The sequence below is a fragment of the Schistocerca americana genome, chromosome X, assembly GCF_021461395.2.
Source record: "Schistocerca americana isolate TAMUIC-IGC-003095 chromosome X, iqSchAmer2.1, whole genome shotgun sequence".
Classification (NCBI taxonomy): Eukaryota; Metazoa; Arthropoda; class Insecta; order Orthoptera; family Acrididae; genus Schistocerca; species Schistocerca americana.
Genome location: NC_060130.1, coordinates 929,128,512 through 929,154,590, shown reverse-complemented (window position 1 = coordinate 929,154,590; position 26,079 = coordinate 929,128,512).

The following is a 26,079-nucleotide window of genomic DNA, read 5'->3' as shown; positions in this document are numbered from 1 at the left end:
TATATTTTTATCTCAAATCTTACTCAGATTGCCGTATCAGTAGCAATGATGGAATGGAAGAAATGTTACTACATCAGATATCTTATTTGATGCTTCAGTGTGCAGTCAACGACAAAGATTTAAAGATGATGTAAATGGTTTTCTGTTAAAAGAAGAAGCTGCTATTCTCGTAGATGGCAAGCAAAATATTGCTGATGCTTCACCCACAATAGCACAGGATGCACCATTCAGCAGCCTACTAGTGAAGACGTAAAAGACGAACTTCTGCTTATCACGATACCACCACCATCAGTAGTGGGGGATGGAGTGCAACTATTTACCGTGGGGAACACACTGTGAGAGCTACGTAAACGTGCAGATTACATTGTGATAATGGATGATGAGAAAGTAAAATCGTTATCATTTCTACTAGGTGCGGATCTTGTCAAAATAGTTAACATGCAATATCATGATGGTCCATCATTCAAAAAACTAAAGAAACTTTTTAATACTCCTGAAGATCAATGTTTGACATTGACCTATCTAAGAGTAATGATGGGACGGTATTTGGAGGATAAAAATTCCTCATAAAGTATCTGTTTCCTTACTTATTTTTTCCTTCAACGCCTGTACACGACGCCTTACAGGAAGAAATTAAATCTATGCGCCATGACGTTACATGTATAATTTTGTTTGTTACTTATCTGTAACCAAGAATACTAATTGAGATCTGATAGTTGATGCACACTGTCAGCCTCTGGTGGTACAAAACAGTTTTAAGATTCAGTAGTCGACACATATTCTCACATTATGAAACACATACACGCCATCTAATCAAAAGCACCTATTGGTGCACATTAATATGGGAAGTGTTCACTCCTATTTGTAATGTGGTTAAACTGCTGCACAGTTTCCGCCCGTATCGCTCATATATATACAGTGTGTCCCAGTTCCGTTAGGACTGTGGCGATGAAACATAAAAGTCATGGATTATGTTCACAAAATCACTGTATTTATTCAAAATACTCTCCCTCTGAATCAAAACGCAGCTGAAATTGTTTTAAAAGTGTTTTGAAAAAGTCACTAAAGTCCTTTTTTGGACTTGCATTTGGTACTGCAGTACAATTTCCTTGGATGTCGTTACATTGTCAGCTTCAATTTGGGGAACAACCAGAAGTCGGCTGAGGCCAAATCCGGCGAATACGGAGTGTGATCCAGGACTTTGATCCGTTTTCTGGCCAAAAACTCGTGCACAATCTTCACTTTGTGGGCTTGGGTGTCGCCATGGAGGAGCAACCAGGAATGTGACTCTCGATATTCGGGTCGAATTCGACGAATTCTCGCACACTAACGCTAGAGGGCTCAAAAAACTTGATTTTACCTCACTGTTTCACTGCCATTTTCCTTCGAGGGTCAGATACGTTCTGTTACATTCGTGGCCACGATGCCTGCTGCTTTTGAAATTTCAAGGATTGCAACGCTGCAACTTATCACGAGATAGCATTGCAGTCTGGAATTACACACAAGCAGTTCTAACGGAACTGGTAAAAATTATGTATTAATTAATAGGATAAACGTTATAAACAGTCACTTGATGATGCACCTCAACAGCTCAACTACAGTCCAGCCACGCAGAATAAGATTCTATGTCAATATCATTCATACATATGGCTAAAAGATTTCACTGCTATTAAATAATCACGAGACCTCACTAGCAGCTCCAAGGTGATTATAATTAAAGTTCCAGTTTCAAAACTCCGTAAAAAAGTACTGTTCAGAATGACGTTAAATCTGAACGGATATCATCGAAGACGCAAACGTTCTGAAAACAAAAAAATAACGACAATATTCCCATTATATGGCGCTGTAAGTGTCATAACGTAAATGATATCGCATACAAATGACAGATGAATCGCAATACGACGGCTTTCAGATTACTCCACAGCCATAAGTCACACGGTTGAAGATCAGGTGATCCGAATGGCCAGGCTGTAGGAAAACGACGGCTAATAATTCTAGAAATTCGAAAATGTCTCTGCAGCTGCTGCTTCAATGGATGTTCCGTCAACCCACACACAGTTACATTTGCAGAATGAAGCGGTACTGGCTGATGTGCAAGCGAATTTTCCGTTGCCCATATTCTGCAATTCTGTGTACTGACATATTCTTGGAGATGAAACTGGGCTTCACCTGTCCACAGAATTCCATGGTCATTCATTGTCCACTCCCATGCGATACAGAAATTGTAGAGCAAACGTTGGCTTACTGGCAGATCAACGTAAAGAAACTCCTGAACATACGTTATTTTGTATGGATAGCAATGCAGGTTTTGATGTAAGGAATTAAAGACACCTTTTCTTCAGTATCTAACCAAGGTAGTATGCGATTCTTTCTAGTGTAAAGTGTCTTCTTCGAGTAAATCTTGGAAAACAGCATCATTCAAACTTAATTTAAACGCCAGAAATATTTTATACAATAGGTGTCGCAAGAAAACCCTCAAAAAACACTGCTCCTTTATAGGTTTCCAAATATGCACAGCCTCATTAAAATAATGATCTGCTGTATTGATTAGTAATAAATACAGTTTATGCCATTAATATTCCTGCAATTAAATTATTATGATTTTTGTTGAACACGTAAAAAATACAAAATGTGTTATATTTTCGAAAGTATTAAATATCTCCAAAATGGTATTTATGGGGCAGACTTCCATTAAAGAAACATTTCAACCTATTATTTTTTAGCCCTCATAAGATGGCAACTTAACTATTTACAGAACCACTAAAATAGTAAAAATGATAAAATTCTGATGTTTATAATATTCCCTAATGAGTGACATTAAAAATTTATATAAACAGCTCAAAAAATTGTTTAGCGTGGCCTTCATGATCTGCGTAGTACGTGTGATCTGAAATCTCTTCCTCAATAGAGTTTCAACAACAGGAAATCGCTCTGAAAAACCCAACAGTGTAATGGACGTAATAATATAGCTGGATTTCCAGTACAGTTCACTGCAATCCCCTAAGTATACAACCAAGAATGGATGAATGTGGCTTCTCTACACAGCTCAACCTGTCAACATGCCTTAGTTCAAGCACAGGCCTCACACGCATTCTCACTTTGCGGTGAGAAGGGTTGTCAGCACTAGAAGCAGGCCACCGAATTGGAGTCCACCAAACCGAAGAAATCCGTTAGACAAGATTAGATATGCTTTTTGTTCCATAGATCCATAGCGCGAAGATCCTTAAGGACGTAGAACACGATAGAAAACAAGAATACATGATACATATTACAAAAAGAGATATGCTAAAGTTCATTCCAAGGATCCTAAGTGAAATGTTGCTCATGAATAAAGACTAAGTAAAATATTTAAAACATATTTTCATTTACGAGTTAAACACAAATTTCTCACAGAAATATAAAAGTATTATACAGAGAGGTGCATATAACAATTCTTATGCAAACTCTAACCACTCACCATCACACAGAAAGTCATGTTACAACACATTACGCCACTGAATATGCTCAGAAGTCAGATTATATGAAACACTCGCGTTGTTGCTGCTGTCTTTGGCGCCCTTTAGGTTTGATGCATCTCTCCACACTAGTCCATCCTGTGTAAGCCTCTTCAACTCTGCGTAACTACTGCAACCTACACCTATCTGAACCTGATTATTGCATTCAAGCCATGGCCTCCTTATAAAATTTTTACCTCCCATTTGTTCCATTACCAAACTGACAATACCTTCATGCCTCAGCATGTACCCTATCACTCGATTCCTTTTTTTTCTTTTTTTACTTTTTGTGACATACTGTCAACTCATTTCGGTTCAGTGTCTCCTCATTAGTTATTCGATCTACTCACCTAATTTTCATCATTCCTTTGTAACACCACGTTGCAAAAGTGTCTGTTCCCTTCTTGTCTGAGCTGCTTATTGTCTACGTTTCACTTCTGCACAAGGTTACACTGCAGACAAATACCTTCAGCAAAGACCTCCTAACACGCAAATTTATATTCGCTATTAACAATTTTTTTTCAGAAACGCTTTTCTTGCTCTTCCCAGTTTTCATTTTATACCCTCTCTACTTTGGCCATCGTCATATAGTCAACTGTGGAAATAGCAGAACATATCTAGTACTTTTAGTCTATCATTTCCTAATCCAATTTTCTCAGCATAGTCTGATTTACTTCGACTACATTCTATTGTCCCTTTTACTTTCATTCATGTGCATCTTACAATCTCTTTTTCAAACACTACCTATTACTTTCAACCCCTCTTTCAAGTCCTTCACCATCTGTGGCAGAATTACAGTGTCATCATCGAAACGTCAAACGTTATATTCCTTCTCGCTAAAGTTTAATTCGCTGTAGAAATTTTCCGTGTTTTAGTTTATTGCTCGTTCAATGTACAGATTGAATAACGTCGGGGAGAGGCAACAACCTCTTCTCATGCCTTCTCAACTACTACTTCCCTTTCATACTCTTATAATTGCAGTCCGGTTTCTATACAAATTTTATAACTATTCGCTTCCTGTATTGTAACTTCGCTAACTTACAGAATTTCAAATAGTGTATTCTGGATAACATTGTCAAAAGCTTTCTATAAATAATATGAACTTAGGTTTACCTTTCCTCAGTCTATCTTCCAAGATACGGTCAATATGACCTCTCATGTTCCTACATTTCTCCGGAACCCAAGCTGATCTACCCTGAAGTCACCTCATTTGATATTATTAATTACATGTCCCCTCACGTAAATAAATTGTCGTCTGACTAGGGCCTCCCGTCGGGTAGACTGTTCACCGGGTGCAAGTCTTTCGATTTGCGCGTCGATGGGGATGAAATGATAATGACTAGGACAACACAACACCCAGTCCCTGAGGGGAGAAAAATCTCCAACACAGCCGGGAATCGAACCGGGCCCTTAGGATTGACAGCCTGTCTCGCTGACCACTCAGCTACCGGATGTCTCCTCAGGAGCCATTGTAAGTAGGCTGTTTATGTTTTCTTATTGGCAACGTTACGTAGCGCTCTGTATGAAAATCACTGGCTGTGCTGTGTGCAGTCTGTGGCTAGTTTTCATTGTTGTGTGCCATTGTAGTGTTGGGCAGCTGGATGTGAACAGCGCGTAGCGTTCGGCAGTTGGAGGTGAGCCGCCAGCAGTGGTGGATGTGGGGAAGTTAGATGTCGGATTTTTGAGAGCGGATCATCTGGACGTGTGTCCATCAGAAACAGTACATTTGTAAGAATGGATGTCTTGAACTGCTATATATATTGTGACTTTTGAACACTATTAAGGTAAATACATTGTTTGTTCTCTATCAAAATCTTTCATTTGCTAACTATGCCTATCAGTAGTTAGTGCCTTTACTAGTTTGAATCTTTTATTTAGCTGACAGTAGTGGCGCTCGCTGTATTGCGGTAGTTCGAGTAACGAAGATTTTTGTGAGGTAAGTGATTTGTGAAACGTATAGGTTAATGTTAGTCAGGGCCATTCTTTTGTAGGGATTTTTGAAAGTCAGATTGCGTTGCGCCAAAAATATTGTGTGTCAGTTTAAGCACAGTCAAGTATAATTGTTGAAAGGGGACGTTTCATATGTCGACCCTTAGCCGAGGATACCTCACGGAATCTTCTGATTTTTTCTCGTAGTTTGTGTAATTAGTGTAGCTTTTGTTTATTACTAGGGCGTAATTGTAGGGAGAATCTCCTTTGTAGTTGCAGTCTTTCATTGTTGTACAGTAAAACAGTTGTGGCATGCATGTAAATTTGCACCAAGTATTTCGCAGCTGCGCTTGCAATTAACTAGATATTATTTTCAATACTATGTTAATGTGATTTGTTATTTTGCTCTTCAAATTGTGCTTTTCTGTGTTGTCGTGTGAAATATTGTGACAATAATGGCGTGTGAAAAACGTAATACTAGGCTTCAAAGTAAACTGAGAAATGACAGTGAAGACGAAATCAGTGTGTTAGCGCCGCAAAGTATTGAATTAACTAATGTTCAAAGTAGTAATTTGGTAATTGTGCGTAAGGAAATGGAGTGGGCTGCAAACAATGGTGTAGACAGTGAAACAATTAGTGAACAGGGAAGCATTATCGATCGATCGGTCGGCAACAGCTTCCCTCAGGAATCCGAAATGACAGGACACAATCTTGAAAATACTGTAGATTCAGGTTTTGCGTCCTCACCGTTTTCTCAAATAAGTCAAGACGCATTTTCTGCTTTTCAAACTGCGAATATTTCCGGTTCAAATGCATTGCCGAATAGCACAGAGGAACATGTTTCAGACACCAGTGCATTGTTATTACAATTAATGCAACAAATGGGACAAAAGCTTCAAAAGTTAGACATAATGGAACAAAATCTTCAAAAGTTAGACACAATGGAACAAAATCAGAGACAAACACAGCAAAAGCTTCAAAAGTTGGACACAATGGAACAAAATCAGAGACAAATACAGCAGCAGTTAGACACAATGGAACAAAATCAGAGACAAACACAGCAAAAGCTTCAAAAGTTAGACACCACACTTGAACAAACACGTGAAGATTTAACTACTGAGTTACATAACAGTGAATCGAAATGTCAAAAAGGCTGTAATGAAGTAAAAACACAGATTTGTGAGCATTTACAACCTATTTTTTCGCGGCATGAAAATGCATTACACAATCACGAAGCAGCCATAAAAGAACTGCAAACTATTGTTCATGAAAATCATGAGACCTTGCAAGCTAAAATTGACTTAGTTGCATCTACCGATTCGGTTAGGCAACTTGCAAAAACTCAAGAAAACTTAAAGGACACAGTAGATACTCTGAAAATTGGTTCAGAAAGACACATGGAGGAAATTAGTTCGTTATCAGAGGAAGTAGTCGAACTTTCGGATCAGCTAAATAATTTATCTACAAAGGTAGATGATGATCTGAATGACACAAGACCTGTAGCTTTCACTGACACTGAAGAGTATGAACAAATTAGAAAATTCCAACAAAATCAAAATCAAATCAATACACAGTACAAAAGAGAAATCCAGGAAGTACAAGATCAGTTGGCACAAGTAATACAAGAATTACATATTTCAGAGGACACCCGCGCTCCAGCATGGGAAGAGGGACATAGAAATACGGAACAGCCACATAATAATAACACAGCGCATTTCGGAAATTATGAAAGAAATTGGCAAGGTGCACCGACTTTTGAAATGGAACCGCCAAAACGAAGTAACAATGAGCGATGTGCGACTCGCCGACACGATAATTTTGACTATCAGTTGTTCATTACTACACGTAAATTCAAAACATTTAAGAATTCTGGCAACGACATTCATCCACAAGCGTGGCTCCATCAATTCTCTCATTGTTTTCCTCCCAACTGGTCATTAGAGCACAGATTAGAATTTATGTGTGGCTATTTAGAGAATAAACCAGCTGTAAGAATGCGATCGGTCATTCACGATTGCCACAGTGAAGGAGAACTTTATCATGCCTTCCTCGCAGCATATTGGTCTCAAGCTACGCAACACCGAGTAAAACATAGCATCATAATGATGAAACATTTCGAACAATCTGAATTTTCCAGTCTTGTGAAATATTTTGAAGACATGTTGCACAAGAATCATTACCTGTCAAACCCATACAGCCCTTCAGAACTCATCCGCATTTGCTTAATGAAATTGCCTGAACATTTAAGAAATATTATTTTGGCAGGACGTTGCAAAGACGACATTGAAGCTTTTCAGGGACTCCTACAAGAATTAGGAATTGACACAGACAGTCGCGGGATGCGAAAACAGGAAAACAATCACTACAGGTCACATCCGTCACAATTCCGTGACGACAGAAACAATAACTGGACACGACAAGTATATTCTTACAACGCAAATCGTGACCAAAACAGACACCACCCATACGACAACCACTGGCAGAGTAATAATAGGTACAGAGAAAGATCTCATATCCGTAGTAATGAATATAACAGAGACAATCATAGAAACAGACAATATGGCAACCAGAACTATTATTATCACGGGAGACAGAATAACTTCAGACGCAACGGTCCACTGTGCAGTGATAATTCAGGGAGAAATTCTGCACCACTTAACCGACAAGAAAGGTACTACAGGAACCACCGACATGACGACAGACGATATAATCGTAACGACAGACTTGAATTGCATCAGAAATGGCGAGATTCAAACAGAGCAGGGCACTCCCGACAAGGTGAATTTGTAGACGTTAGGTCTCCTAATCCCAATAACGACGCGCGCCAACAAAGAGACAGACAATGACTCGCACCGCAGGCAGCCACGTGCGCCGGCTGGCTCAGCGAAAAGTAACATAGACGCTAACGAGAAAATTTTTAGCATTCCTTACCGACGTATACAACATGATAAAAAAAATGGTTCAAATGGCTCTGAGCACTATGGGACTCAACTGCTGAGGTCATTAGTCCCCTAGAACTTAGAACTAGTTAAACCTAACTAACCTAAGGACATCACAAACATCCATGCCCGAGGCAGGATTCGAACCTGCGACTGTAGCGGTCTTGCGGTTCCAGACTGCAGCGCCTTTAACCGCACGGCCACTTCGGCCGGCCACAACATGATAATTGTGTTGAAGTTGAAATTCTGCGTACTAGGATGAGTAAAGGTTTACACCACATTTCACATGTAAAACCGTTTATTGAAAGATAATCTACTTTTTAACTTTGTCTTTGCCATAAAACTTTTCACTTCACATTTCTAGTATGCATTGTTAGACTTAGAAACTGTTACCGTGCAACAATGTTTGAAGTTAAATATCCAATCAAGAACCAAGAGAACTTATTTAAACAGAAATTACGAATGCATTGTTATAGTGAACGGACATCACAGTGTTATTGTGTGTGTACATTATTGCTTGTTAGTTGCACGATTATGTAACGACTATAAGGCTTACATACTCAGAACATATACTGGTACTGCTAATGAGATTTTAATGCAACATTTTGGTTTGCTTGAAAATTAATTCTGGATTTAAAGTACTTTCTGTGAGATACCAGATGACACAGTGGTTAGTTTATGTGACAGCTACACGATTTTATCACGACGCTACTAATGAGTGACAGTTTACAATGTTGCTTTTGCGGTGTTTCTGTTTTATATCTGCACAGTTTTTCTGAATTATTCTGGAATGTAAAACAAGTTTTAGTAGTAACTTTTGTGGTATAGCTACAATGAGACAGCCTTTTCCATAGCACAACAATACGTTACAACACAGTACTTTCTTCATCACGGCAATAAGCGTAATAACTAAGATATCTATACGCAAAACATTTCACTTTTGTTTATCTTGAAGTAAGTACATTGGCTTCTGCAGAACTTAGCTTTCAGAGGACGATAACTACGAGACTTCCACAGAGATTATCTTACAACAAGACGCACAGTTTAGCGCTACAGTACACGTATTTGAGTGATTAATTTTGTACTTAAAACATTTATTTTTAAAGATATTTGAAGCGCAATGATACAAAGTTTTTCCGTGATACATTTCTTTCCATTGCAATAATCTGTAACACCTGAGGGTATAATTACATTAATCCTCAGGGGGGTACACGCTTACTTTGTGTACCATGTGTTTGGCAAGCACAAGGAGCCCTAGCTAATATGGTATTTGCTTATACAACTTTACACATCGGTACCATATTTCTCTAACACAGAATTACACCGCTATCTGATCATTTAACTGAGAGAGACAAACTTTTTTACTACGGCAGTGACAGATGTTTACGTAATTACACCGTTAGATAACTTCACACTTACGAAATTGTATTTTGTCTGTACTTTGTGAACTGTTCAAATTTTTTCGGACCCATTGTGATCTTATGAGTGCTTTGGATGGTATATTTGGTATGGGATCACGATTTTTAAAGTACGTTTGAGGTAGATGACACTTTTGAAATGAGCAGAGAATTTTTTTAGTTTTTGAAATTATTGGAGGGAGCTACGACGATTTTGAGAGTTGACTGAGGTGTTATGATGTTATTATTACGATGACTATGTGTATTATGCTGTTGCAGTATGTTTATGATCAATAAGCTGATGCTATATGAGTTATTTGAGTATGCTACGTATCTGTTGTGATGAAATATTGAAGAAGTGTTGACGAATAAGGTAAGGAATAATGAGTAGTGGTTATGGACTCTGGTTTGTGAAAAAGGTTGTTGGAAACCAAGAATCGTACTTTAAGAATTATGAAATGTATGTAAATGCGTGAATGTATTACAATGCCGACGAAAATTTTTTGGACTCTGTTATATGAATAGGATTTTGTTTCTACAGATTTGTAATGCAAATTCTTGACCTGTGAAATATTTTTATATGAGACTGTCACTGTAGCGGAAACTGCTGTCGTAAATATTTCCGTAAGAAAGTTAAGTGACCACATGTACGTAATGCGTCGTGGGGAGCTGCGCGACAGTTGCCTGGAAAAAAGCCATTAGTGTGTGCCTTTCAGAGGCACAGGTAAAAAAAAATTGAAAGCATTGTAAATACGACACCCTCAAACTTGAAAACATGATTACAATGTAGAGTTCTTAATTTATGATATTTACTGAAATGAAATGATGAGAAACATTTCATGTCTATTGTCTTGCTAGTTGAAAGATTGTTTACTGCATTATGAAATGCCATATGGTTAGTGAATGACGTTTCACGCCTTGCTTTGCCTATTTTGTTTAATATCTAGTTCCTAGCTGCACTGCAGCATTGGCTATTATAAAATTTAATAGCTGTATTAATATCACTATTTTCTGTCTACAGACCCAGGAAAGAATACATTTATGATGTACTTTCTTAGAAACGAGGGCACATAAATAGACATTTCCCTTCACAGGAACTGCATGAATAATTTTTTAAACGGTTTGGTAACTTGTCTGCTACAGTAACTTATCGTGATGCATCACTCTAGTATTAAGATGTGACATAGGTATTAGACATGGCCATCTTTAGCGTAATATTTTTTCTGCTTGAGCTATGTCATGTTTAGATATAAGTTATTTCATTTGCTGCTGCTGTTTGCCAGGCATAGTGCTACTAAATTTAACTTTACATTACTCTGTTAAGCCAGTTTTACTACGAATTTATTTTTCTTGTTTGCTGCGCTTTGCCTTATATTAGTTGTAATATTGCATTTGCTTTGCTAATTTATGCTGCTTGCTTTGCCATTTGTATTTTTTATCATTGCTGTTTGTGTTAATTGTTTTGTGCTGCTGCATTGCCTCGTTCCTTAGTTTAGCATCTGAGCTCAGTAGATTTAAGTTAGCTTAAGATGGAGTAGGCTATATGAGAGAACGAGTTGTGATGAATTGGAAGAAATGCATTGAGAAGCTATAAGAAAATGGTTTGGCCAAAAAAGTATTTTGAAAGAGGATATGAGCAAAAAAGTAGGGTTTAGGGACAACAGGTTAACGCAGGATTTTCTTGGAAATAAATGATGAGGTAAGATAATGGAAAATAAATAATGAGGTAAGAAATATGCGAACATATAAATACAGAAAGCATGCTTGGATAGAATTTTTTTGGTGGAAACAAATGTTGAAATAATAGGAAAGATATATGGAATGAAGTTTTGGGGTGGACTGCAGTACCAAATGTCACACTGAAAACAAACCCTCTCCTGTTTTTTTGTGTTATTACACTATGTGAATTTGTGTTTTTCCTGTCTTAATGTGTTTGGCTAACAAGAGTTATGTTGTAGAATTTTTCTGATTACATGTTATTTTCTTTGTAAAGGTGTTTAGACATTATGTATTATGTTTTGTTTTAATGCTCATGTGTGGAGCTGATGTTTCGAAAGTTATTCTGATCTTTTATGTATGTACTCATGTCATAATTCCTGTAACACTAATGCATATGTCATTACGATTCTTTTGTAAAGCCTGTACTACAAATTTTATCTGTATAGTTATGTTCTTTAATGATGTATTTTGTACCTTTGTAATTGTATTCTTATGTTATAAAATTGTAATTGACACCAGTTCATCATATTATTAAATTGTAAGTTCCATTTCACTGCACACGTCTCTGTTGGTCATAGTATGTGGACAATATGTGAGACGTAGGGACTGTTAGTGTTTACACGTGTGTTAATAATTCAGCAAGGGACTGGATAACAGCAATGCTGGTTCTAAGGACAATTCCAAAAACTTTGTGAGTGCACAAGTGGTGGTTATGGACTTGCTATATTGTCCGCAAGACTCTTCGATGGTGATTGTGCACTTCCACAGTCGCAGCAGATGGCTGCTGGCCATCTCTACAAGGACTACAGTGGGTCTACACCTTTGATGATTCATCAGTACCATTAGTTCTACAAGGACTACAGTGGGTCCGCACCTCTGGTAGCCCACCAATACGATAATCTCTACCAGGACTACAGTGGGTCTGCTCTGTGATGACCTACCTACCAATACTCTTCAAAATTTCGACTGACTCTGCTGTGGGTTTGCTCTATTGTGGACCAATACCTGTCTGCATGTCAAGAGTCAGCACTGTCTTTCCGTTGGAAGGACGACACTACCTCTTCAAGATTGCATGGAAATCCACTACTTCCGTGTGCATTTTCTTTTACTGCTCAGACTTTGAAAAAAAAAACAAGAAAAAAACACTGCAATTTTACTGTGATGGATAATCAGGACTGTCTTTATGGACTGTGAGAAAATTTTAGCTTTTGACCAACATTCTATCAATAAGTGTGTGCATTTGATTTCTTTGTTATTGTAATTATGAAAATTTTTTTCAAATCTGTATTGGCCACTGCCCAAAACAATTTGTAAAATTTTTGTGGGGAGCATGGGGGCTATGTAAGTAGGTTGTTTATGTTTTCTTATTGTCAACGTTACGTAGCGCTCTGTATGAAAATCACTGGCTGTGCTGTGTGCAGTCTGTGGCTAGTTTTCATTGTTGTGTGCCATTGTAGTGTTGGGCAGCTGGATGTGAACAGCGCGTAGCGTTTGGCAGTTGGAGGTGAGCCGCCAGCAGTGGTGGATGTGGGGAAGTGAGATGGCGGATTTTTTAGAGCGGATGATCCGGACGTGTGTCCATCAGAAACAGTACATTTGTAAGAATGGATGTCATGAACTGCTATAACACTATTAAGGTAAATACATTGTTTGTTCTCTATCAAAATCTTTCATTTGCTAACTATGCCCATCAGTAGTTAGTGCCTTTAGTAGTTTGAATCTTTTATTTAGCTGGCAGTAGTGGCGCTCGCTGTATTGCAGTAGTTCGAGTAACGAAGATTTTTGTGAGGTATGTGATTTGTGAAACGTATAGGTTAATGTTAGTCAGGGCCATTCTTTTGTAGGGATTTTTGAAAGTCAGACTGCGTTGCGCCAAAAATATTGTGTGTCAGTTTAAGCACAGTCAAGTATAATTGTTGAAAGGGGACGTTTCATACCATGGGCATTTCCGGTGGTGAGATGGCTTGCGTGCCTCAGCGATACAGTTAGCCGTACCATAAGTGCAACCTCAATACAGGGGTATCCGTTGAGAGCCCAGACAAACTTGTGGTTCCTGAAAAGGGGAAACAACATTTTCAGTAGTTGCAGGGACAACAATCTCGATGACTGACTGATCTGGCCTCGTAACATCAGTTAAAATGGTCTTGTTGCCCTGGTACTGCGAACGGCTGAACGCATGGGGAGACTAAAGCCATAATGTCTCCCGAGGGCGCGCAAGTGTATTGTAAATAATAATGATGGCATCCTCTTGGGTAAAATATTCTACAGGTAAAATAGTCCCCGATTCGGATCTCCGGATGGAGACTGTCGTCATCAGGAGAAGCAAAGCTGGTGTTCTACGGATCGGAGAGTGGAAAGTTAAAGCCCTCAATCGGGTAGGTACATTAGAAAATTTTAAAAGGTAAATGGATAGGTTGATGTTAGATATAGGAGGAATTAGTGAGATTCGTTGGCAGGAGCAACAGGGCTTCTGCACAGGTGAATACAGAGTTATATAAATACAGAATCAAATAGGGGTAATGAAGGAGTAGGGTTAATAATAAATGCAAAAGTAGGAACGCGGCCAAGCTACTATGAACAGCGAAGTGAACGCTTTACCCTAGCCATGATAGACACGAAACCCACACCCAACACAGTAGTATGAGTTTATACGCCAAGTACCTCCACAAATGATGAAAAAATTGAAGAAATGTATGATGAGCTAAAAGAAAATATTCACATAGTTAAAAGAGAAGGAAAAATAGTAGGTGAATATGGACTGGGGGAAAAGAATGAAAGAGGAAGCCGAATGATAAAATTTCGCACAGAGAATAATTTAGTCATCGCTAACACTTCGTTTCAGAATAACGAAGGAAGTTTATGTACGTGGAAGAGACCTGGAGACGTCGGAAGGTTTCACATTGATTGTATACTGGTAAGAGAGAGATTTCGGAATCAGATTTTAAATTGTAAGACATTTCCAGGGGCAGATGTTGACTCTGACCACAATTTATTGGTTATGAACTATAGATTAAAAGTGAAGAAACTGCAAAGAGGTAGGAAATTAAGAAGGTGGGACCTGGAAAAGTTGGAAAAACTAGAGATAATTTAGAGTTTCAGAGGGAGCATTACGTAATGATGAGAAAGGAATAAAGTACAACACAAATGGGTAGCTTCAAGAGACGAAATACTGAAGATATCAGAGAATGAAACACGCAAAAAGATAAGGCACAGCTGAAATCCTTGGATACCGCAAGAGATACTGAATCTAACTGATGAAAGTAGAACATATAAAAATTCAGTAAATGAAGCAGGCGAAAGTGAATAACAAATGTCTAAAACACGGGAAGTGCAAAATGGCTAAGTAGGAATGGCTACAGGAAAATGTAAGAATTTAGAAGCTTATTCCATTAGGCAAAAGATAGATACCGGCTATAATAAAATTAAGAAGGCCTTTGGAGAAAAGAGAAGCAGCTGTATGAATTTTAAGAGCTCAGTCCTAAGCAAAGAAGGGAAAGCTGAACGGTGGAAGCAGTATATAGAAGGTCCGTACAAGGAAGACATACTTGAAGACAACATTAGAGAATTGGGAGAGGACATAGGTGAAGATGAGATGGGAAATACAACGCTTGTCCAGAAAGTAAGTTCCGATCAGTCGCGAAATCGAAAGTGTTACGCCGGAGCCAAGGTAGCCCCTGAGGGGCGGCAACCCATATTACACCACAGAGGACGAAGTTGTCTATGGCCGAGGCGTACCAAAAGCACCATGGTAAACACTGGCTATTTACATACAAGATAATGGAAACAGACATTCCAAGCACTACTTCCTGCAGGGGGAGCTCGAGCCACGGCCTGCAGGAAGTATCACTACGTCAAAACCTGATTGGCTGGAGACAGCTATTTAGAGACTAGAACCAGCCACAAACTGCAGTTTACTCCAGATGCCGACCTCGTGGACTTCGACCGCTGAAGATTACGTCTTCATCTCTGAATTGGACTTTTATTAGTGTGTGTGTGTTACCAGGAACCTTTGTGGATAATTAGAAGTGAACTTTTCTTTGCCTCACTTTGGAGACTATTACTGGCATCGTTATTGTTACCTTTCTTTTGTTGTTCAGTCATCAACCTTGTAAACTTACATAATTAAAAGTTGTGTTTGTGAAAAATTGCGAATTGTCAGTCACAACAGAAACTACATTGAAAATCAGAAATGTTTTATTTGCGACAGTTGGCTCCACCTTCCAGATACTTCTCTACATAGTCGCCGCTCCAACTAGGACATCTGTCACACCGTTATACCAACTTTCCATTACCCTTGTCATAGAAGGCAGCCGCCGGTGCTTCCCGCCAATTCTCTACGCTCATCTATAGCACGTTTTCTGTGCGAAAATATTGTCTTCATAGCCAGTTGTTAATGTGAGTCGAGATGAAACACAGAGAGAGCCAATTACCGGCTGTAGTGCGAGTGATCAAATATTTCCCATAGAAAACGCTGCAGGAGCATTTTCATTGTCCCTGCAGATTGCGACCGAGAATTGTCACGAAGTAGGTACCGTATGACAGTTCTGTAATGTGGACTGCATAAAATCAGGCGAAATCTCTCACCAGGACGTCATTCTTGGCGGTAGACACTACTTTCTACGCATCTTTATGTGCTCACCAAGCGCTGAGAACTGAATAGAGCGAAGTGATGCAACCAACAGGGATAGTCTCACGTGTCATGTTGAGTGACCGTGTTTCCCTCGTGTCACACGAAATCGAAAGCGCTGGTGGCATCGAGCCGCAAAGCTCCAAACGACTCCTAGTGGTCGAACACCTCCATTGCATCTTCCACCGAGCGCAGTGCTTGATGGGTTGCAGACTGTTGGTATCCGAACTGGACATCTGCTAAAAGTTTTACAGCTTCTACTTGGTCTAGTAGGCGTCGCAGGAAGAGACGTTAGAACACCTTGGATACTGCAGGGAGTAGACGTGTCGGCCGACACCTTTTCGGGGGCCGGGTGTTTTAGCCAGGCTTGTGGATGGCCACATTTCCGCATGATTCCACAATGCAGAGAAGTTGCTAGCCCCCATCACTGCTTTCAAAACGGCCGCCGCCAGCTGGTCTAGAAGTATGCCATAATAGATAAGGTCATTTTCTCCAGCTTGGTGCTAGGCTACGAAGCTGGCAGCGGATCTCTTCTTCATCTACGTTGGGTCCAGGAATATTGGCGGCATTTCGTGAATCTGATCGATATGCAAGTCGTACATTGGATGGCCTGTCGGCAGAAAATTGTCCGCAAGGGTATTCGCCAAGGCATCGGCATTTGCATTCGGTTCTCTGACTACCGTATTCCCCAGTTGAAGTGGAAGAATCTTTGGAGGAAGCGTCTTGTCTCCCACCAGGCGAACTTTCCATGGAAATTCTTACTGCGTCACGTACTCGCTACGCCACCAGGCGGCATTAAATTCGGCAATGTGTGCAATGGTCATAATGTTTGGGCTCATCAGTGTATATTAAGAAGAAGTAGCTAAAATCCTCAGTTCCTTGAAAAGGCCTCCGTAGGAACTTCTTCAGTTCGCACCACCAGTAATTTTTATTACATTCTTTCAGACCCGGAAAACTTTTGCTTGGCTGAATGAGTTACCACAAAAATAATTTCATGTAACAGTATGTGCTGTAAGGTACTAGAGTAGATTCTAGACTCAGACAATGCTACTTTCCTGTTGGAAAAGAAGTTTCTCTCAAAGAATCAGGCCATATTCAACAATATACCAGTCATGTGAAACATAGCTTTCGTTATTTATACCCAATATCTTTCACATAGTAATTCAAATGAACAGGTAGTTGGCGTCTTAATACGATGGGCGTTCAATAAGTAATGTAACACTTTTTTTCTGAAAGCAGGTTTGTTTCATTCAGGATTCCAATACACCATATTATTCCACACTCATTCTACTACAGAACCCCATTTTTCAACATAATCTCCATTCAGTACGATGGCCTTACACTACTTTACTGGGGGGGACCTGTATGCCAGCATGGTAACACTCTACTGATCGTTGTCGAAGCCAACGTCTTGCTGCATCAATAATCTCCCCATAATCCACTTACTGCTTCCCGCAGAGTGCATATTTCACTGGGAAAAACTGACAGAAGTCAGAAGGTTCAAGGTGCGCACTGTAGGATGGATGAGGAAGAATAGTCAAAGACAGTGTTGTGAGCTTCTCTCGGGTGCATAGAATTGTGTGAGTCCAACTGTGCAGCGAAGTGTCTGATTCTGATGAGTCAATCACCTCCAATGAGAGTGTCCACACGTCCGACATTACAGAAGTCACAACTGTGTGCGGCCGGCGAGCACGGACAGGTTTGCGCGACCTTGTTGCGATGATAAAAGACGCCTAGTCCAACGACTCGCATTGATCTTGTGCACTTCTTGGTCTCTCTAGAAATTCTGCAAGCGCCTAGAAATATATGCAGTGTTTTGGTTTTCCGCCAAAAGAAACTCAATGACAGCTCGCTGCCTGGAATGCACCTCTGTTACAGATGCAATTTTGAAGGATACGTATAACGCCGCCACCTATCGCAACTTCATGAATTTTTCCGCCTGGGGCTGGGTGTTTGCGATGTCCTCATCATTTCCTCATCATTCAGGAATTGATGAGACTGGAAAGTGAAAATATTGGGAATTTGTATGGGCGCTGATAATAATGCCGTTGGGAGCGTAAAAACCGAAAAATCATCATCATCAACTATAGGTGGTAAAGCGGAACATTGCAAGATGTCCGACAACTAATTCCGCATTTTTCTCACTCGAAAAAATTTGAAATTTTTCAATCGAGAAAAATATGCGTTGTATTACTTATTGAACGCCCCTCCTAATTAAATCAGCGTGGCACACTTCATAACATTCTTAACATCAATGCGTTCCTACACATACTTAAACCCTCCTTTTGATTTACAATGCGGGGAGTACCCATTAAGCAAATATATAAAGATAACTGTCGCCCCATTTTACATTTAAATTCTCCCGTACACACGAACAGAATTGCCGAGACTCTCCACTTCTACTAATGGCTAAGGGGTCATTTAAAGTAGACTGGGGAGGCAGTGAGAATTTGAATCGAGGAGGGAGCAATTCCTGGGTAATCCGTGCAGTCGTCTGAACCGCTGTTCAAGGTGGCTTAGTGGGTAACGTACGTGCCTAATAAGCAGCACATCTGGGTTCGATCTCGGCCTTGGTACAAATTTTCACTCGCTGCTTCAGTCTGTATACATGATATCATATCTGTGTGGACACATCCTGAAAGCTAATAAATTAAAAAAAGATATGTATGGAATGTGCAGCATGTCAGTAACAGAAAAACGTTTGTACTCTAAGAGTGAACTAATTATTAAAAGATTATAGAACGAACTGTTTTCAGCAAGTTTTATTTTTTGAACAACGGGTAGTGGAAATTATAAGGACATATTACAAAACCATCAAATTTAATACTATAAATTAGATATATATGTATACACGTTTAAATATACAGAACTTCTGAAGATCATTACAATTTATACGTTATTTGAAAGCAATGCAAAATTATATAAGTGAAGGATGGGATGAGGGTAACACAACTGCTCAACTTTAAAGTTTAGATTTACGTAACTTAATACTGACATCATAATCAACTTACAGTATTTCATATACAAATACAAACCAGTTACATTGTACCATTCTAACATGCCGAGTCATATCTGCATATTGAGATTCTGTTTCGATAGGGAGCCACTAGGTATACAGGCCCTCCAAACGAACCTGTGACATCACACTATTCGGATTGTCCTCCACACTTCATGAACGCTCGGTTTTCTGTAGGTCGTACGAAAAATCAGTATGTAATTGAAAAGATATCCATTAAAGCAGTTAACTTCATCGGGTGTTATCGAGAGTTTGCTTGCACTTAAACGCATCGTCATTAATTATAAAGGTTATCTGAAATAGTTACTCGGTCCCCACCGGAGACAGCGGCTAGCACTCGTAAGACCTGCAGTATCACATGCTGTGGCGTACGTGCCACGACCTGGCCTCGGTTTCGTTGGGCACATTGTTTAAGTCACGCGCGTAGCGAGTGCGGGTAGAGTTTGTGGCACTAGCCGGCTGGTTGGTTGGTTAGTTGATTCGGGGGAGGGAACCAAACAGCAAGGTCATCGGTCCCATCGGGTTAGGGAAGGATTGGGAAGGAAGTCGGCCGTGCCCTTTCAAAGGAACCATACCGGCATTTCCCTGTAGTGATTTAGGGAATTCATGGAAAGCCTAAATCAGCATGGCCGGACGTGGGTTTGAACCGTCGTCCTCCCGGATCCAAGTCCAGCGTGCTAACAGCTACGTCACCTCTCTCGGCGCCGGCTGATGGGTGAGCAGTGGCTGGGGACAACGTGGCTCCACGTGGATATTTTGCGAGCTAGTTGTAACTTCACGGTCCGTCAGTTGTATTGTCAACTGAAAGACAATTTGATTACGAATCAAGTGATAAAAAGATGTGATCTGTAAATGACGACTAATGCTCATAAGATCATTCACTTGTAACCTCCCCTTTCATAATCGGCCTACTGGATTGCGATATAATTAACCATGATCGTATATGCCTAATGAAATTTTACAGTGAGTAAGGCTATCGCTACCGAAGTAAAATAATACTGGTTAGTAGGAGGACAGTGTACCACAGACCCTTCTGAAGGACGAATCTATTCTAACCATAATCTAAACGCTGATGATAATTTGAAATGGGTGGGATGTAGTGCAATCATTCACGAACCACACAGGGGGAAAAGGGTACCAAGTAATATTTAATACAAAAAATACTGACTAGCTAAAAACGGGATAATTAAATGATCGCCAGCCTACTCTGCCAATGGATCTCCAGAATCTTAACAAAGGTAATGGCAAAGAAATTTAAGCAAATAATCACTGACATGGAAACAAAAGGTTGTCACGCTTTTCCTCAACACAGTGGTTCACGAGAAAATAAATGAATCAGAAAGCACTTAGTTTGCAGTTACTTATTCTGAAATACTAAATTTTGAAAGTGAAGTTAAATGAAGTTACTAGTTAAATAAATGTTATTAAAACTTTGTTACGTAAAAAATTACTTTCAGTAACATCAGTGTAATGGAATGCAAAATTTAGAAAAAGGCAAGCCTCGGCTAAGGGTCGACATATGAAACGTCCCCTTTTTGAAGAATTATACAAGACTGTGCTTTAACTGACACACAATATTTTTTACCGCAACGCAATCTGACTTTCAATAATCCCTACAAAAGAATGGCCCTGTCTAATACTAACCTATACGTTTCACAAATCACTTACCTCACAAAAATCTTCGTTACTCGAACTACTGCAATACAGCGAGCGCCACTACTGCCAGCTAAATAAAAGATACAAGCTACGGAAGGCAATAACTACTGATAGGCATAGTTAGCAAATGAAAGATTTTAATAGAGAACAAACACTGTATTTACCTTAATAGTCATATTATATATAGCAGTTCATGACAGTCTTACAAATTTCCAAACTCCGCCATCTCTCTCCCCACATCCATCACTGCCGGCGGTTCACCTCCAACTGCGCAACGCTACGCGCTGTTAACATCCAGCTGCCGCTGCCCAACACTACAATGGCAGACAACAATGCAAACTAGCCACAGACTGCACACAGCACAGCCAGTGATTTTTATACAGAGCGCTACGTAACGTTGCCAATAAGAAAACATAAACAGCCTACTTACACTTTTCATTATTGAAAGACTGAATTAAATTCACTTTAAGCAAATGAGCCACTGGTTTTACTATAACAACAATAAAATACGTACCAAGTGAGCAGAAGTCACTCGCTAAGCCAAATGCAGAATAAATGAAACTGCGCATTCTGAATTTGTGCTGCATCATCTTTAGTTATTAGTTTTGCCAGAGAAATTTTACCTCACTTTAAGTGAATGAAGTTAATACTCAAAATTGCAAATTAATTAAGCCTCTGTTATGTAATACGAGAAAGAACAGTTACTGATGAAGAAAATTGAAACTGAAACTGGTCATTAGCATTCAAACAAAACTGGAAGTAAATAGTTAAACAATTTTCATATTTTTACGACGCTCGGTAATTGCATGGGAAGGAAAGGGACCCTGCTTGGTAATGATTTCTGAGGTCAATGACAACACAGGAGCCCCACAAGTTTTTACTATTACAGGTTATTATTCAAGTTAGTCATACTTTGTGAAAGAGATACCAATGGGTAATGTCTCTCAAGGCTATATTTTTTTATCCTTACTTAACGATCTTACGATGTTGTAGCTGTGCGGACGACGAAGAATGTAGCCTACGACAATGCTGAGCTGCTGCTGTTGCTGCTGCTGGTGGTTGAGAACCCCAAGCCGTCTCCAGAGCCACGAATAATTATGGGACAGGCAACAGTTAGAGCTGCAGCTTCCCCCGTCCGTCCACTCTTACCTGCTCTCAATACTCCCGGATTAACGAATTAGGCGCACCTACACTGGCGTGAGCATAGCTGTATATCGCGTCTGCGGGAGCGCCCAACAAATACTTCTGTGCTCTTTCATCACACAAGTTGCTGTACTTCCTCTGCGCTCGCAGCGTCACGGACTCTCCATACGCAAAGATAAACAACGACACTTTAAAATTAAGTTCCCTTGGTTATTACCCAGCAATTTACCGTATTTACATTATAATTACAATCAATTATATACAGTCAGAAATAAATACACAAATTATCTACAAGTATCAGGCGCCGAAATATTTTGTGTACTGCTGAAGGTATTTTATTTGCATATTCGGTGTTACATTTGTCCCACATTCATGAGTTTTTTCCTGAAGGGAAACTGAGTCAGGGAATGTCCGAAGAAATACAAAAGGAAATGCGGATGCGTAAATGCATTCAATTTTATCTATATAAGTTTTGTCAATCACTCATTAACCTTCTCATTAACTGTCATGCTTACCTATCAGCACGTAATTAGCACGACAACACTGTGTCATTATAACTCAAATCATCATAGTGTACCATAACATACTTTGAACAACAGAATTACATCTTTCAAAAAACCTTTACGTTTGAAATGTAAATTCCATGTCAGGACTGTACAAGAAAACGTAAGTAACAAATTAAAAGGTGTACAACAGATTGAGTGAAAGTGCAAGAAACAAGATAACAAATATATCAAAGCCTTACACTGGTTGTGCTGAAAAGTAAAAAGCCGCGTTCCACACGTGTATTTATAAAGGAGGCCGCAGCACTCTCTTGTAAGAGCCCGCAGCTGGTCAGTCTCGATGTGGCATTGTTACATGTGCCACAGCGGCACACTTGATCTCCCGGTTTGTGCAGTGGTATTCCAGAATCCTTTTAAAACTTACTCCAAAAGAATCTGAAGGATACCTTATATTTCTATCACAGTGGATAACTCAATACTGTCCATATTCACACGGATTCACAGACCTGAAACTTATACATTGCCTAAGTGCATCAGTATTTACGTACATAGTACATGGTATAAAAGAATTTTTGCAATTCATTATTTACAAAATTACAAATGATACACATACTGGAGTGACGTTTATAGACATTGGTGATGAATTGGGTTTTTCTTTCATGACATTTGCTTTCAGAACATTTACTCTGTAAGTTAAATTTCTCGTTATACTTTCTGCAAATTCGTTGTTGACCGTCTGGTCCAAGAAATAAATTAGGAATAAATTTGAAAATTACAATAGTAATCAAGTTTTTTACTGGAAGTTCTTTCTTAGATTAATGAGTTCTTGATTGATAGAACTTCAAGTAAACAATGTTACGTACACACAGCAGCTTGCCAGTATTAGGAAAAGCTAAGCAGTAGGCGTTATAGTGCGGTACACTAACATCTTAAACGGTCAGTTATTAATTAATTTAAATTTTGAAATCTCATTATCAGTCTCGCGCGATTTCTCATTCGCTTTAACGAGAACGAGATCGCTAATTGGAAATTTACCAAACCGCGCTTTCGAATATTCGTGCCTCGGCTTCCTTTTTCACTCTCCCTGGTAAACGTTCTTTATTCACCCCAATGTCAATTTAACTCGCGGAGGGAAATCAATTATCTCTTCGACGAAACTCTTAGACTTACGGGCTAATAGGATTTCCTCCGGAGTGAATACAGTAGATTCGTGCGTCAAAGCATTCGTAATCTGTTCAAAATCGTTTGTATATTTGCTCCACGCCCTGTGATTGTCAGCAAAGCCGCCCCAACTCACGCATATATCGTTCCGCTGGATTTCCGGCTGGGTAATAGGCCGAGGTGTGTATCAGTTCAACCTCATTGCTTTCCATACCTTCATTCCATCATTTGAAAGTAAACTGTGCCCCATTAACGGACAAAATCGCTTTTCGTTTGCCGATATGCACAAAGAAATCGATTGCAAGTTTGTTATAAACTGCTTTAGCTGTTTGTTTTCTTATCGGACATAACTTAATGAACTTCGAAAAGGCTTCCAGCACTATTAATCTGTAGGTGAAATTACCTGATGTCTAACTCTAGTACATCGTCAGGTGTAATGCTCTGTATAGAAAAACTATTTGTGCAGTTGGTCACTTTCATCTTCTGACACTTGTCACAAGTCTTCTTTGACATGTTGGAAGTCACAACTTCAGCCATTTTCTCCGTGATTTCTTTGGTCCGGAACGGCCATAGGCTAAGTGATTATAGTCTAATATTTCGGTGATGTACTTGGTGAGCCAACACACACACCAAAGAGTCGCTATTCTCGTCTTTGCGTATATATAGGATATTGTACATCCTGGAACACGTGAGGCAATACTGACCCTACGACATATCTTAGAGGATAGATTAAGGAAAGGCAAACCTACGTTTCTAGCATTTGCAGACTTACAGAAAGCTTTTGACAATGTTGACTGGAATGCACTCTTTCAAATTCTGAAGATAGTTGGGGTCAAATACAGGGAGCGAAAGGCTACTTACAATTATCACAGAAACCAGATAGCAGTTGTAAGAGTCGAGGGGCATGAAAGGGAAGCAGTGGTTGGAAACGGAGAGAGACAGAGTTGTAACCTATCCCCGATCTTTTCGCGCTAATTCTACCTTTTCAATTACATTATGGAGTCAACAGTCTATTCCAGTTTCTGTTCGATCCCCTCTTCTTCCGCCTCAAAACGATTATTTACGCTTCCTATTTTTGACTATACCTCTGTCATATCCTGCTTAAGATTATCGATTTCGGCATTCATTACAATTATTTCTTTCTTGATTTCATCTGCTGTCATGTTAACAACACCAATATTATTGTTAACAATCTTGATTGCTTTGTCCTGATCATCCATTTTACTCTATTTTTGCATCAACTTTACTGTTAATTCATATGGATTACGCATTAATTGATTCCAACTGAGCATTTACTTTACTGATCAACTGCTCAACAAATCGTTTATATTTCCAGATATTACTGGTTTTGACTCTAGCTCAGTTTTTTTCTTAATGGTTTCCTCGTATATACCATCAATGGATTCGGTTTTGATTTTCATTCGGGATTCCGTAGTATCTGCCAATACCAGGAAATCCATTTTCCTCAGTTTCTATGTTTCAGCGATAGATCTGTGATCCTAGCAGCCAGATCCTCAACAGTGGGTTCCGCTGCCAGCGTTCCCCTTCGTTCTACCTATTCTTCCCCGTCAGGTACAATCAATTTATCAGTTTCATTTATGTTCATCATGTCGCCTGTTTTGCTGATTAACGCAAATTTAGACATTTTGTTGTATGTTGCCACCACAACTAGTATTGCCGTGCATGAGTGACTTTAGTCGCAGCGAAAGGGTTTAATTCCCTACGACTCTGCACAACGAAAAATACATATAGCCTCCCCCTTCTCAATCGGCCTACTGGATTGCCGTATAATTGACCACGATTGTATATGCCTTGTGAGATTTTACAGTGAGTAAGGCTATCGCTATCGAAAGAAAATAATACCGGTTAGTAGGAGGAAAGTGTACAACAGACCCTTCTGAAGGACGAATCTATTCGAAACATAATCTAAACACTGATGATAATTTTGAAATGGATGAAATATAGTGCAATCATTCACGAACCACGCAGGGAGGAAATGGGTACCACGTAATATTTAAGAGAAAACAATACTGATAATACAAAAATATACTGATTAGCTAAACAGGCGGTAATTAAATGGTCGCCAGCCTACTAGGGCAATGAATCTCCAGACTCTTAAGAAAGGCAATGCCAGAGAAATTTAAACAAGTTATCACTTACGTGGCAACAGAAGGTTGTCACACTTTTCCACAACAAAGCGGTTCACGAGAAAATAAATGAATCAGAAAACACTGAGTTTGCAGTTACTTACTCTGAAGCAATAAATTTTGAAGATAAAGTTAAATGAAGTTAACAGTTAAATAAATGTTACTATAACTTTGTTATGTAAAAAAAATTACTTTCGGTAACTTCACTGTAGTGTAATGCAAAATTCTGAAGAAGGCCAGCAATTTCCTTTTGATTATTGAAAGACTGAACTGAATTCACTTCAAGCAAATGAGCCACAGGTTTTACTTTTAATATAACAACAATAAAATACGTACCAAGCCATCAGA